General features: G+C 40.9%; 1 protein-coding gene across 4 annotated transcripts in view; it reads right to left on the minus strand.

Moving 5' to 3' along the window:
* The window catches only part of gpc3 (glypican 3), a 147,450-nt gene that overhangs the window by 2,968 nt on the left and 128,228 nt on the right, over nt 1–16,254 (minus strand). The window lies entirely within an intron of this gene.

A 16,254-nucleotide genomic window follows, 5' to 3' on the forward strand; every position in this document is an offset into this window, starting at 1 on the left:
ACAGCGGAGATGGGTGGGTGATGGGAAGGGATGAAAGGATGAAAAATATGTGAGAAGCAGGAAAGGATGGGAAGGATGAAGACATTTAGACGCAACATTGTCACAAAGCTGAAAAACATGTGTGGTATGTCTGTCCTTCTGTATGATGTCTTGCACAGCTGTAACAACAATGTCATACTAGGAGAATTACAAAAACCCAAGCACACTGTATAACCAGATGTCTAATTGTAGACACAAACTGCATCGCAAAACATGTTTCACTGCAAGTGTTGAATTTTAAAGTAAAGTGGTGAGATGACGCAAACCCTAAACGGCTGCCTGATGCCAAGCTTCAAAGTTTTTGGACTTTAGGAATCAAAGGACTTTCTGGGTAAGAGTGCCATGTAGCCAACAGTTGCATATATATTTTGATAGACATATTTATATAAGCCTGCGTAATAAATTCCACAACATAATTGAGAGAAAGCAAACACAACTTTTGGAGGCAGTTTGCATCAGACTATTTTGAACTATGTCCTTGTGGTGTTTAGAGCCTTTCAAAAAGCAAGACCACTGTTCTCTGCTGTGAGACCATGAACTGCCTGCAACAACACTGCGGAGTCCTTTCTTTCTTTTTCATGTGTATTCCCTGCAGTAACATTGTACTCACAGCTATCTCGGTTGACACTTAACGTTGTAAACAATTCAATCCACTCACGATACTCCCAGCCGTTAAATGGATGTGAATAGGAAATTAGCCATCTAATGAGCTTTAAAGGGGGAAATCAACCCAAACAAATTCGTAACGACCATTCAGAAAACAGGTCAGCCGTGATTGGTCGTTACCTGAGCCCTGAGCAGTTGTGATGTCATTTTCAGTCGACAGAAGTGACAAAATGGCCGTCCCCAGAGATGGCTAAAAACAGGTGGATTAACTCTTATTCCACAAAGGCAAATATTTATCAGAATGCCGTGTTTCAACTAGCGGGCTTGCATAGAACATATTCTTATTTTTTATTCATATTTTTGGGTTGACTTCTGCTTTAAATATTGCTTATGAATTATGAAACCTCTGCCGTTAGCATCTCTCCCACAGCGTCATGGACGGACGCTTTTTTGGGGGTTTTGTTTTTTTTTGGATTGTGGGGGGGGGCGCAGACAAAATGTAAGGACAGAAGCACTTTAAAAGAACGAGGATGGATGGGGTCGGAGGGTGATTATTTTTATGAATAAGGACGGAGGGACGATGATGGAAAGGTGCCCACGTCGCGGACGGATAAGATAAAATAAGATAAAGTGCCCATCTCTGGTAAAAACATTATGTAACATTTAATATAGTTTAACTTTTACACCATTTTTAAACTCACATATTGTTGATGAAGCCTCTCTCATGACACTCTTAACTTCTTATATTTTGTATTATAAACTTGCAAACATTGAAGCTATAATTTATTAAAAATTATGATTATTGCAGAATTTGCTTTCATTATTTCTAGACAATTTGGGATGATTCATGACATAAGATGTGGCATAAAATCCTTACTCCTTAACCAATTCTTACAAACTTGGTCTCATTTATCCCTGTCACAAATCTCTATTCAATGATATCCTCTATTATGATATATTGGTGGTTTTAATTTTTTTGTAACATACCTATATCGGGTACTTTAATCTAATTGCAGGTTTTGGACAGAGGTGATACTGGTTTAGCCACCGTTTGAATGTCTGGTGTTGCTCACCGTGGTACAAGGAAGGTTTGTGTGAGTGCCCAGACGCATGGAAAATTAGAGGGAACATTGCCTCTAAGTATGCTTTGGCCTACCATGCGTATTGCAGCATTTTTGTATATCCCTGTGGACAGGAACCACTTTGACAACATTATGATCTGTGCAAGAAACAAAAACAAAATGCAAACTAAATACATTCACGTTTCTACTGGAATGTTATTCTTCAACCATCCCCTTAATCCAGCTCGCTCATATTTTAAGCAAAACCCCTTTTTGGGTCACATTGAGAAAATGCAAACCTCAAATTAAGCAAATAGAGGACAGTGAAGCAATAGTGAAAGAAGTGGCGAGACAGCAACACATTGAACATTTTCACTGTATCAATTCTCACTGTGTAACAAGTGCTAAAACTCTCAGGTGTTACTACTCGGTCGAGGTTATTAGAGTAAGTAAAAGCTGTATTTAAAGTATGATTTATATTTCTCTTAATCATAGATTAGCCCTCAGCTCCTGTACCGCACTTTCCCTTGTCCATCTGTTGTGCATGCTGCAGGGATTTAGTCACCTGCTTCTGCGCTCTTACTCACAGCTGCCTCATCGCTCCGCATCCACAGCTGTGCTCCTACTGACACTGAGCAGAAGCCTTCCCTCCCGTGCGCATGTGGGTATGTCTACGTGAGCGTGAGAGTGTGGGAGAGAGAAACACTAATAAGAAGGCTGAGTTATGAGAGAGGGCGGTCGGATATCAGCAATAAGGCGCGCTGTGCTTCAGCATGCCAACAATGAGCTAGTGCCAGATGGATGTGCACACACACTGTCACATCTGTGCTCATAAAATAATGCAAAGTTCCAAACGGATTTAGCTGTCTAATCGGATCTGTGTCCTATATGCTCCCGTGTGGGAAGAAAGGGTGTCTCTTAACCCCCGTGCAATCGGAGGAAGCAGTTCGAAACAGTCAACAGAATTCAGAATGCCCTCCTTGAACATATGAGAGGGTCGCTCCTTGGTGCTCAGGACGAAGACTTTCAACAGCGCAACGGCACAAATAAATACAACTCCAAAGTTTGAAACGGCACCTCCTCTGAATTTCTTTGCAATTACGACATCATTTCAACTTGGGCCAGAGGGATAATTAACATTTCTCCCCCTCCTGTGTGCTTTCCCCGGCTTCCTCACGACATGGCATCGGGCAGACATTCACTGAGGCTCTGAAAGAACGATTTGTCACTGTCGACAGCAGTGCACCGTAATGCCGAGCCAATTAAGCTCAAGGTGCAATTCAATACAGCTTGTACACCCTGCGGGTAAGAAGGAGGGAAGAAGCAAGTGTGTTTGTTGGCATTAAGCTGTTTGTGAGTGCTTCTTAGAAAAAACGTCCAGTGAGAAAGCATTATGTTTGAGTGCCTAACATTTGCAATTGTGTGTGTAAAGTGAAAAAAGACCCCTAGTCTTCCTGCTGGTTTAAAGATATGAGCAGGTCCACAGAGGGGCCTTGTTCTGCAAGCTTAAAAAACAACTCCACAGGGACAGAACACTATGCTAACTTAAATCCCTAACAGTCGAGCGCAGGGTTGGACCTAGCAATATACCTGGTATTATTAGTCACCTACACCTGTGCCTATGTGCATAGAAAGAGTGAGAGCGAATCCTTTAAGGCAGGAGTCACGACAGTGAACATGTAGAGACAATTAGTCAGACAGAAGGATAAAGAGAGAGCCACAATAGAGCTAGAATCCCGTGTGGGATTAATGTGACCAAACTTTCCATTCTGAGGCGATCCCACCACCAAGGGCACCACCTTGCTAGTGTACCCCCGCTAGTTTTATTGTGGCCATTTGAGCTCAAGTTACAAGCCAAGGGAGAGGTCGGCAGTGCACGCACTGATTGGCAACGCTCTGGCTGTGCCTGGCTGTGAATGAGTCAGGCAGGCACTTCACATGCAAACCAACAGCCGCTGATGCATTTAAGCTCCAACTTTATGTTGTCTTTAGCCACAAGTCCCCAGGAGCAGGACAGGTCAAGGAATTGCGGTCTTGAGGGGTGAGCGGATGTTTGTTTGGATCCCCGGAGTGGGTCAAAGAGTGGCGGAGTGTCTGTATACACATGCATGGATGCATGTGGATTCATGTGGTGGTCTGCCTGTGCAAAAGGAAATGGGGCTAAAGGGGACGGGAGTCTGGACTTTTCTTGACAGAGCTTGAGGCCTTTTCTGTACAGTCTGTAGTTGAGGCAACAAGCAAGCTATGTATCCAAAATGGCAACATGTAGTGAAAAGCTACAGTGAATCATGTCCAAAGCAAAGATGGGCACTTTACCCTGCTTTGCCGGTCCGTCCTCCGTCCGCGACCTGGGTACCATTCTGTCATCGTTCCACCGTCCTTATTCATATAAATAACCGTCCTCCGACCACATCCTTCCTTGTTCTTTTAAAGGGCTTCTGTCCTTACATTCCGTCGACATACTTCGCATGCAAAGGGATGAGGTATTTACTAAATGTTAACAGTTAGTTCACAAACAAAATTACTCGCCACCTTTTTCCTCGTCAGTGATATGGGCATCCTGTGGCGTAATCCATGGTATCACATGTGTTGAAACACTAGAGGGCAGACTATGCCTGAGTGCAATGTTATTGCAGGTAACGCACATGAAAAGAAAAAAAGAGCTCTACAGTGTTGTGCAGGCAGTTAATAAAGGTGGCTCCGTGGTATTGCAGAAGAGAACAGTGGTCTTGCTTTTTAAAAGAATCCAACATAAGACGTCAGTCGGTAGCTTGCTTGACCCGTTTAGGGACGATTACAGGGACGGACGAAAGCCCACTTCTGACCTTGCTTAGTCAGTCCTTTTTAAAAAACTTCCCATCCTCTCTCCCCAAAATGGGCATCCATCCGTCCCGTTCCTGGGGTGTGGGGGTTTTGACGGACTGATGGACTGATGATAGACTGGCTGAGCAGTGAAACTGACTACTGACGGAAGCGATGACAGAAGTGCGGTAAAAACAACATGACGGACTGATCGACTGATGATTAAGGTTTGGTTAGGATTGAAAAAATGACGGACTGATGATGGGTGCCCAGGCTGCTGACAGATGACGAATGACGGACCAGCAAAATGTAGTAAATTGTCTACCTTTGCTTATAGGTGTGTTTCTCTGAAAATATTACTTAAATAAATGTAAACTTAAACTAAACTAAACTTTAAATGTTTCACAGTGAGTATATCGTAAATGTATTTCTTAAATGCTGCTTAATTCCTTTCAATGAAGGTGAACATTGCCAGATGACATGATTGTTATAACCCCTCTCGTGAATGTGTACCTTCATGGTCCAGTACAGTTTATTCGGTACATGTGCGCTATGCACAAAGGCTTTTTTGGGTTAGATAAGTATGTGGAATGTTAAGTCTCCAAACACAGGTGCTTCTTATGAAATTGGAGAGATGGTTTACATTGCTGTTACATTGGCAGACCTTGTGTGCACATAACACGCCAAAGCAGGTCAAATTTGATCTAGGTTCTCAACAAGAATTACCATCTTAGACGATATTAAAGAGTCTGAGGTAAAGCAAATATTTGATCATTTATCTCATATCAACAAAACAAAGTGAATGTTACACTCAGCAAATTTGGAAAGGCTCTCTCTCTCTCTCTCTCTCTCTCTCTCTCTCTCTCTCTATGAAAGTTGATAATAGCTCTATAATGCATTGCCTTTGTGTCATCTGATGGTGGTCGTGTGTATGTGTATGGTGGGGCAACTGTTATTACTGACTCGTTGTGCAACGCTCTGGCCAAATTATATTGCTTCTCTGATTTGACCAGAGTAATTTGTCCCATGACATTGCTGACTTAGAGCTGAGAAGCAACTGAGGGAGCCATGCAGGATGCTTCCGTCCGTGGAATGTGGCCGTCTGCCTCCACACCCACAGGCTGACCACAGGGGTGATCGGAGGGACTGGGAGTGCTGGGCCAACACAAACGGGACAAACCGAGCAGGCCGTGCCTTGGGCCTATGGGACAGCACTACTCTCTTAGTAGCCTCGAACTCACAACCTCCAAAACACTCTCTGTTGTTATGCGACGGAATGAGGAGAATAGGAGAAGTACTGTAAATGTTGATGACATAATTTATGGAGTTTATAAACGTACCAGAAAAAGTACTCGTTTGGCGGTGCTTGTTTCTGATCCCACAGATTGTATTAACCATGTGAGTAGACAAAAACACAAGTAAACACATTGTAATTATCAGTGAGGGAAGGAATATTTGATGTACTCTGATGTACTGTATTTCCACTCTTTACATAAGTGTAAATGTAGTTATTGTAAATAAGAAAGTGAGGGAGTTGGAGGATAAAAAGTGGAAAGAGGGGCATACATTTCAAACGAAAATTCCTTGTAGAGCTGTAAAGGTGGAAAGTGTGTGAGCGAGAGAGTGAGGTAAAAACTAGAACAAGTCAAGCGTACAAAGACTCGATTCTGTGCTGAAGCCATGGCAAGGGGCTCATTCAGGGTGGGGAGTTCCTCCGCTCACAGAAAAGGCCTGCAACCCTCCGCAACTGTCAGATTGTCCAAGAGTGACTGGAAGGCTTTGCTTTTTTTTTTCTGGAGGATGAGACAACTTATTATCAAGGTGAGCGGGATAGAGACACAAAGAACCAGAGAGTGCATTGGCTGTGCAATAAGTAGCCATCAGGACGAGTGTGTCAACTTTTGCCTGAAGGAACTGCTGTGGCCAAAGAGCCTCGGAGGAACATATTCTTAGGGTTCTATCTTTATCAGACATCAATGAGAGAGGCTGGCTTCCCGCATAGATATTCACATATCTCCACGGACGGCAGTCCAAGAGAGAACTGGAGATGGCATTTTGGGACATATGTTTTACGGCTGCCAACAAACACGCTGGGCTCTCTTTGCATTCATGCCCGGTGAAAGACAGACTAGAACTACAACAATGAGGAACAATTTGGCTGTACACACTGAGCTCCAGTTGAGTGCTTTCACTGACTATTTGGAGCTGGTTCCAGTGGTCAGCCTGTGGTTTCATGCAGCAGCTCACAGTCTATTGACAGGAGGGCTCCAGCAATGCTCACTGCATTGTTGAATTACATTCAGGAATGAGCTGCATAATCAAAAGCGAAGGCCGCTTGGAAGGAGACACGGCTACGTGCGTAGAGGGAGAATTTGGGAGACGATGTAAGAGTTGAGGGTTAACGTGTAACATGTAAATCACCCAAGCCTTCAAAAAGCTTCTTGGGAGACTCCCACAAAATGGCTGCAGTGTGTTAATGTGGCAGCAAGCAACGGAGCAGTGAGCCTCGAGAATGGACCCGCTGTGTGCAGAGTGTTTGTGGACTGCGGCTAAGCTGATGGACACAACCCAGGAACGGGCCTGGAATCAATTTAGTGCGTCCAAAAGTGCCTGCGAATGTAAATAAAGCTCTTGAGCAAACAAACGCTTTTCCGAAAGGCACACACAAACAGAAAAATGCATAAAGCCTACAAAATGAAGCAAGCGCCGGTGGGCCCCCTTCATGAAAATGTTGAGAATCCAGTCAGATCTTGTGCTTGTTTCCACAGCAATTAAAACCAGAGCTCCTCTTCCGGCCTTTGAATAATCTTAAGGATTTTATCCCTGGAATCAGTTGAAAAGGCGGCATGGCAGAAGACCAGCAAGGGTCCAGTAAGAGGGTAACTTCCTCCCTCTGTTCTTCACTTTTCCCCCCATCTCCTTTCAAAACACCACACACATACACATGCACACACACAAACACACTTACGCACACAATTGTGAACACTTAGCTGGCGACACACTGGATCTAGTAAGAACCAGAGAGCACCATTGCTCAACTAGCCATGCCTATTTACACAGATGGTGTAGCAAACGTCATTTTTGTGTGGGGCGTGGAGGAGGTGAGGAAGGAGCAGGATTGGCTGACTTTACAGAGCTTGCTTATGAAGTGAAAAAAGGGATGGGAGTTTAGAACATTGGGCACAGGGCGTTAAGCTAGTTTCACGTTATGACCTTGCACTGCTCTAGCATCCATCATATTTTCACAGCTCTGCTGCCCTCCAGAAACAATGTTTTACAGTGTTTTCACTTGAAAATGTAGTCCCTGATCATTCAATCAATCAATCAATCACATTTTATTTATATAGCACTTTTCATACATAAAAATGCAACTCAAAGTGCTTTAAAACATTCAAAGCAAAACATAGAATTATCTTCAATCAAAAGAAAAGATAAATTATTTAAAAGTTGTTGAAAGCCAAACTAAAAAGGTGTGTCTTGAGCTTCCTCTTAAAAATATCAACAGTCTCTGCAGACCTGACATCCTCTGGCAGGCTATTCCAAAGGTGAGGACCAAAATGGCTGAATGCAGCCTCGCCATGCATTTTGGTCCTCACCCTTGGAATAAATAAAAGGCCGGCGCCAGAGGACCTCAGGATCCGCGAGGGCTGGTATGATAAAAGCAAATCAGATAAATAAGATGGCCCAAGACCATTAACACATTTATAAACTAATAAAAGTACTTTAAAATCGATCCTGAAACACACAGGGAGCCAATGCAGCAATTTCAAAACTGGCGTAATGTGCTCCCGCCCTCTGGTTCTCGTCAGCACCCGAGCGGCTGAATTCTGCAGTAGTTGCAGTGGTGAAATGCTCTTTTTCGGGAGGCCAGAGAGCAGGGCATTACAGTAATCTAAACGACAGGAAATAAAGGCATGCATCAGCACTTCCGTGTTAGCCTGAGAGAGAAACGGGCGGACTCTGGCGATATTCTTAAGGTGATAAAAACCAATCTTGGTTACATTTTTAATATGAGGAATAAAACTGAGCTCAGAGTCAAAAATGATGCCAAGGTTCTTCACACAGTGTGAGGGATTAAAAATGTGTAGTTTTGGCAAAAGCTTCTCTCTCTGACCTTCGGGACCGATAACTAAAACCTCAGTCTTGTCCTCATTGAGCTGTAGGAAATTATCTGCCATCCATGACTTGATATCTAAAATGCAATTTAAAAGGGTATCAATGGGTCCTGTGTCATCAGGAGACACGGCAATATACAGCTGCGTGTCATCAGCATAGCTGTGAAAGCTGATGCCGTGTCCCCTGATGACATCCCCGAGGGGAAGCATATAAAGATTAAAAAGTAAGGGGCCTAAAATCGAACCTTGAGGAACCCCACATTTAATTTCATGAGTTTTAGAGGAACAAGTATCCATACTTACAAAGAAATATCGGTCTGTGAGATAGGAATAAAACCAGTCAAAAACAGTACCAGAGATGCCCACTAGATTTTTAAGTCTATTTAATAAAATTTGGTGATCTACTGTATCAAAAGCAGCGCTTAGATCCAGTAGCACCAAGACTGTGAGTTTTCTCACGTCTGCAGTGCACCTAATATCATTTAAGATCCTTAAAAGAGCAGTCTCCGTACTGTGGTTCATCCTAAAACCAGATTGATATTTCTCCAAAATATTATTTGTATTTAAAAAATGATTCAACTGGATGAAAACCAGTTTTTCTAAAATCTTACTTAAAAACGGTAAGTTGGATACGGGTCTGTAGTTATTAAAAACGCTCGGGTCAGAACCGCTCTTCTTCAGAAGGGGCTTCACCACCGCCGTTTTAAAGGCAGCGGGGAAGACGCCTGTCTGAAGAGAGCAATTGACTATATTTAAAATTTGTTCTTCAAAAAATCCATAAAACGTCTTAAAAAGAAATGTGGGAATTGGATCCAAAAGGCAGGTTGTTGGGTTTACCTGGGAGAAAACTCGAACAAGTGTCCTTGCATCAACCAGGGCAAAACTTTCCAGTGTTTCCTCATGTAAATATGATTGTCCGGGTTTATTAAAACTTGTGTTTTGACGGGCTAAAAGACTGGATCTTATGTCATCGATTTTACTTCTGAAGTGGTCTGCAAAGTCCTCACAGAGAGCATCTGTTGGTCTCTGTGGGGACTTATTAAAATCAGAACTAGTTAAAAGTTCAAAGGTGGAGAAGAGAACCCAGGGGTTGTTTTTATTGACTGTAATGAGGTTTGAGAAATAGGAAGATCTTGCCAGTTTTACTGTTTTATTGTAAGATTTCAGTTGTTCGCATAAAATTTCATAGTGTACTGTAAGTTTACTTTTTCTCCACCTCCTCTCTGCACTCCTGCATTTTCTCTTTGATATTTTGATAGCATTGTTTCTCCACGGGGGTACAGTCTTTGTTTTTGTTGTTTTAATTAAAAGTGGAGCTACTGAATCTAATGATGATTTAAGATGTAGGTTAAAATTGTCAACAATAAGATCACATCATTATCATTACCATCATGATGGTCAAAATCTACACTGGGTTTGCACTTAGTCCTCTATTCAAACACACTACTGGGATTTTTCTTGAAACCAGTAACAGTAGTTCCTAAGAAAACAGTGAGTGAATGCTGAGAGTAGCCAGTGGAAATGGACTATAACACTGTTTAATATATCACATCATGTGTCATAGTAATCTCCAGATACCAGGGGGCATATTTTGATTGGAGGATTCATCAAATGTAATGACATGCAATGCCACTATATCATAGCGTTCTCGCAGATTTTCTTGTCTTTATTTTTCTTTCTTTCTTGTAGAAAAAACAAATATTTTTGCAAATGATATGTGGGCTGAGACAAGTCATAAATCCAGTCATAGACCACCAACATACATGATGGGTGAGATGTCAACACGTCACTCAAGAATTTACGTTTTCTTTTGATTTGTTTTTTTCACACACAGTTTTTTCATCACATTCATTACAAAAGAAGGACCAGCCTTGACAAGGCTTTATGATAAAAGTCAAAGACTATATACATCAGATGTTATTTGAAGTAACTCAATGTTAAGGTAGAGTGTTTCAATATTTTCCTTTTTATTATTGACAGTGATTGACTTTTTAACACTTGAATGGCAAAAAAGAAAAATAAGTGTGAGGTGCATCTGAAACCTTTGTCATTTGTTAAGACTGTTGGTAAATGTTTTATTTTACCGTTTTTTTTTTTTTTTACAATTACTTGAGCACGATTTAGAAAACACGGCTTAGAATTTCAAAACCCTACACACAATTAGGACAAACACACACACAAGATGCAGAACCAGGGGCGGAGCCAGAACGTGGCTAATGGGTGGGCCTGGAAAAATCAGGGTGGACCTAAATATTTCCCTCACTGAGCACAATCCTCCTTTTCCCGACACATCGTATATTCAAATAAAATGACAAATTGAATAATATGAAGTTCAGATCTTCCTTAGACAACCATAATTACGTATGCCATTCTTAATATTCAATAAAATAAAAAAACAACAAAACACAAATTGAAAAATAATTCAATAATTTACTAAAAATTTTAAAGTGTATATTTTTTCATGAATCTCGGTGGGTGGGCAGTCTGTCAATCTTTTCTGCAAAGGGGCGGAGCCATGGGTGGGCCTGGGTGTGCACAGGGCCACCCATGCCTCCGCCCCTGTGCAGAACAGCTTAAATCCTGTGCAAAATGCAACACTTTTGTAAAAAAATATATACACATTCATTCATATACAATAAACCATATCATGTTACCACATGAAACCCCCACGCACACCCACACCCACACACACACCATTAGGCTTAATTCTGTTTGAATGAGTTCCACACTGCTGTGTGGAACTTATAACACACTGGCTGTTGGCTGTTGTACCTCTCAGTGATTAGATTACTATAAGCAAAGTACACATGGATAGTGCAAATGTACATGGTATATTCAGACACAACACAAGCTCAATGCTGAAGACTATGGAAAATGTGTATTATTTCTCCTTCTCAAAATCAGTCATATACAATCACAACAAAACATGTCCCAACTCTGTCAACTCAGAAAATAGTGAAATATACTGTACTAGCAGCACAGGTTAAAAGTATTGTAAAGTAAAAAAACAACACAAAACACAAATCGGAATAACATAAGTTCAATATTACACATCCATTTGCCTAACTGGATCTGGCCAAAGAATTTAGTCAACTTCGCAGACAATATCCTCATTGGCAAGACAACATGGGAAGACACGTCGTGAATGAAGGATTCGTCCTTGCACAGCTGCGGCATCAATTTGCTCCCAAGCCTCTTCCATGGCCGGAATGGGGGCACCTGATCCTGGAGCCGGAGACCATAAACTTTCCGCCACCATGCTGAGAAAAACTCTTTAATGGGGTTTAGAAATGAAGAAATTGGGGGAAGGTACAGTTCTGCACCAGAGCAGACATATTGTCCCAGATGACAACCTATTGCATCTGGTTATTTACTGTGACCAGGTTTGTGCAATTGGTCCAAAAATGTGAGAATGTGATCTGTGTTGAAAGGCGCCATTTTGGCATGAAGGTGGAGGACACCATTTTGTGAAATAGAAGCACAAAGGGTGATGTTACCCCCACTTTGCCCTGTGATATTAACTATTGCCCTGTGGCCAATGATGTTCCTGCCTCTCTCTCTTGCTGTTCTGAGGTTGAACCCTGCCTCATCTATGTACATAACTTCACGCGGGATTTCCTCAGCATCCATCTGTACACATGGATAGTGGCGACTAGTCGACATCGCACTCTAAATCTGATTTCGGAGTCAACTAGTTTGTACAACTCCTAGTAAACACTGGTTCTTTCTTTGAGTAATTTCTCTGAACTACAGTAAAAGACAAGATCGGTTCAGCATTGGTCTAGTCAGTGTACAGTAAATTTACATTTAAAAAAACGTAAAAACGTATACATTTACGTTTGCTCATGCTGCACAGCTGTTTTTTGTTGTCTTGGACTTGACTCTTTGGCATTTGACCCGGACTTGGCCATTGGACTCGCAAAATATTTGTATCAGCTCGACCGAGTCCAACTATGTTTTTTTATTCCTGAAAATTAACGTCCTCCTTCAAAAGAAACTTGAAATAACATTTTTCAGATGATCAAAATAGCCATCTGATTGGTTAATGTGACCTCAAGGGAATCGGGGCCAGCAAAGCCTGCTGCAGCGACGCGTTCATGTACATTCATTAGCTTTGAGTTCAGCGCTGTTTTGCAGCCGCCTCTCACTGCTCTGTGCAGTTTGCTGCTCCCCGGTGCCCAATCTCCTCCTCGACCTGACCACCATTAATAAAGCACCATTGTATTTGAAATGATTATTTTTTTGTTTATCTGCACACACCGTTAATAAAGCAATGGGTTACATGCCATCTAAGAAGAGTGTTGGGTATAATTAAATTCCTCTAATTTTGTGGTCATGAAAATAGTATTTTTCTGTCTTAAGGTTTACTCCTGATCTCATCTGGACTTTGACATGGACTCAGATCTTGACTCTGACCTTTGTGACTCGAACTTGACTTGGACACACTTGACTACAGCAGCTGCTGTTTGGCCCTCTGTGCATTCTGCTCAAAAGGCACTTGATCAAGTTGTTTGATTTGAACTTGATGTTGTTTTCAGGATGTCTCCTATTGTTGTCAGAGAAACCTAATGGACATTATTGAAACTGGCATAGTCATCAATAATTATGTCTTGAAGTTCTATGAGCGTGATGGAATTATTGGCTAAAACAATGTTTATGATCTCTCTCTCATTCTGGTGTGAATGTGGGCCCCCCCTTCCATTTTGTCCTTGGCCCTCAATACTGATATATATATATATATATATATATATATATATATATATATATATATATATATATATATATATATATATATATATATATATATATATATATATATATATATATATATATAAAAATACACGTAAGCTACTGTAAAATGACACAAGAAGGGTTATCAAAAGTTGCCGATATGGTGCACGCATAACACTGTAAACAACTGATTACTGTAACTGTGGACAGATTTTTGGACCTGTTTTCTTGTTGAAATGTCCTTATGACAGATGCCAGTGTAAATCCGCTAAGACTTGGCTGAACTCTTCGTCCAGCTTCCCTCAGCGTTCATCCATGCTGGATGACATTATCGACAAATTTGGTCCTCTTGGAGGAGAGTCTCCTCCTGTTGCACATCTTCCTTGACCTTTATCTCCTGATTATCCTCCACAGATTCCCCCTCTCATACTCACTTTTTTTCCTCTTTACTCCATTTTCTTCAATTTTGGTTGAAAGCCTGCGAACTCACCTGCTGCCTTTTTGTAGTGCTCAAACCTGATGGGTGTGTCTACAATAAAACGATCATGTGGTTGCACATCTGATGTGCGTGTTTAATCAAGTGGCTCATGGATGCGGTCATTTGTCAGGCAGTGCCTTGGAATTGAAAGGAATTGACATAATTCTGTCTATACACGTAACAAGTGTGTTTAGTGTTCCACAAATCACTGTGCGTGTTGTTCTGCAATAAGTGTGAGGCTGATATTGAGTTTATAGTGGTGAGAATCTGGTGCAATGTTTAGCTTCTTGAGTGTAGGGTGTTGATAATTCTGTAATTATTTTAATTTTAGCGTTCACGCAATCATAAAAAAACTTATATTTACAATGTTATCTTAAGGAGATAGTGTCCCCAGAATCGAACCCTTGACTTCCGTACTGTGAGGCCGATTTGCTAACCATTCGTCCACCGCACCGTCACATAATCAGCCGTACAAAATAATATAGAACGTACAGTACAAACACGTGGTAAACACTAATGGGGAGAAGCGGTGCTGTGTGACTCACCTATCAGGTGCAGAGAGTCGAGGGTCACAGCTGCATCTAATTTACATGCCAGATTCTCACACTGGCAGCATGTACGGGTGTTAATTTGACCCACATCCAGAGTACCCAATGTTTAGGTTTCCCAGTGTGTTAACCTGCAGTTATCAAAGGTGTTTTTTGTCTCATTGTATTAGTCCCTGCATTCTTTCACCACCTTCCTCTTTCTTTTACACAAAGACAGATAGTTTTACATGAGGGCAATTTTTCCACTTTGTAATTTACTAACCTTCAGTCTTAATAAAATGCTCCAAAGTTCCCAGTAGAACTGCTTTCCTTTGGGGTACTAAAAGCGACCAAGCGTCTGAGTGCACAGTTATTACAAGAGGTCCATTCACACGGCTCCTGCTGAGAACATTGAGTTACAACGCATAACCATCCAGGCAAAAAAAACAAAAACAGCCTGGGCTCTGGCTTGCTTGGCTTTTAAACAATCAACTCTTATGAAGTACATTTAAAAATCAATTTAGCATAATGTAAATTAATAGTTCCAAGTAAGGTTTCTAGTATTTTACACAGGTTTCTGCAGTCAAATAAAGGTTAAAAAAATACAGACTACGGGGGCCACACTGAAAAAAGGAAAACGAACGAATAAAAGCATGCAAGAAAACATTGTTTTTAAAACCTTTCCACGGTCTTAATATCAACGCAGTCCATGCTAAAATTAGTACAAATGTTTTATTGTAAAATAATTCTGTAATATCATGACTTCAGTATTGTGAACCTTTGCGTTTGAGTCTTGCAATATTCTGACTTCATTCTGGTATCTTTTTCTTGCAGATTTAGTTTTTATAAATTATAATATGGATGTTAATCTCCTAGTATCATTATTATGTTGTCTTTTCGGAGTGGCCCTAATACTGCTTTGTACAATAAAATGACCTTTCTTTGGAACAATTCCAATTTTTACTCACTTTATTTTAGTCCTAAGATTTGACTTGTAATTTGTTTTATATTGACTGGTGTAGTGAGAGCTATGTGATTCTTTTGCCAAATCTTACCAAATAAAGTAGCAGTAGCAGGTAAAAGAATAAAGAGAGACTTTAATCATTGAGGGAAAACGGTTTGAGACCAGGTGTGAAAGCATAAAAACACAGGTGAGCCCTCATCAAGATCCACTCACCACTGCCGACACTGTCACGTTCAGTACATACACACAAAGAATTTTTTGCACAGTACAAAAACTCCATCAAATATTGTCCACATCTTCTCTACTTGAAATGAATATATTCATGTTTCATTTTTTAAAGATGGTTGTGACCTCAACGTGACAATAGAGCACATGGTGGTGTAGGTGACAAAAGTGAAAATCTGATTACTAGACGATGTTCTGTTCCAAATGTTAAATGCTTGTCCTCAGTAGGGTGGCATGAAACTGGACCCTATCGCAGCTGACTTTAGTGCACGCTCAACTGGTCGCTAGTCAAGTCAGTTGCACTGCGAAGACACAACTCCACACAAAGATGTTCCAACAGAGACTCAACTCCTGACAGTGAGGCGGACGTCCGAGCCACTATTTAACCGTGCTGCCACTCACGAGCAGGTACACAAAACAAAACAAAACAAAACAAAACAAAACAAAACAAAACAAAACAAAACAAAACAAAACAAAACAAAACAAAACAAAACAAAACAAAACAAAACAAAACAAAACAAAACAAAACAAAACAAAACAAAACAAAACAAAACAAAACAAAACAAAACAAAACAAAACAAAACAAAACAAAACAAAACAAAACAAAACAAAACAAAACAAAACAAAACAAAACAAAACAAAACAAAACAAAACAAAACAAAACAAAACAAAACAAAACAAAACAAAACAAAACAAAACAAAACAA

This window comes from Filicampus tigris, chromosome 2 (genome assembly GCF_054856515.1).
Source record: "Filicampus tigris isolate MCC_2025a chromosome 2, RoL_Ftig_1.0, whole genome shotgun sequence".
Lineage (NCBI taxonomy): Eukaryota > Metazoa > Chordata > Actinopteri > Syngnathiformes > Syngnathidae > Filicampus > Filicampus tigris.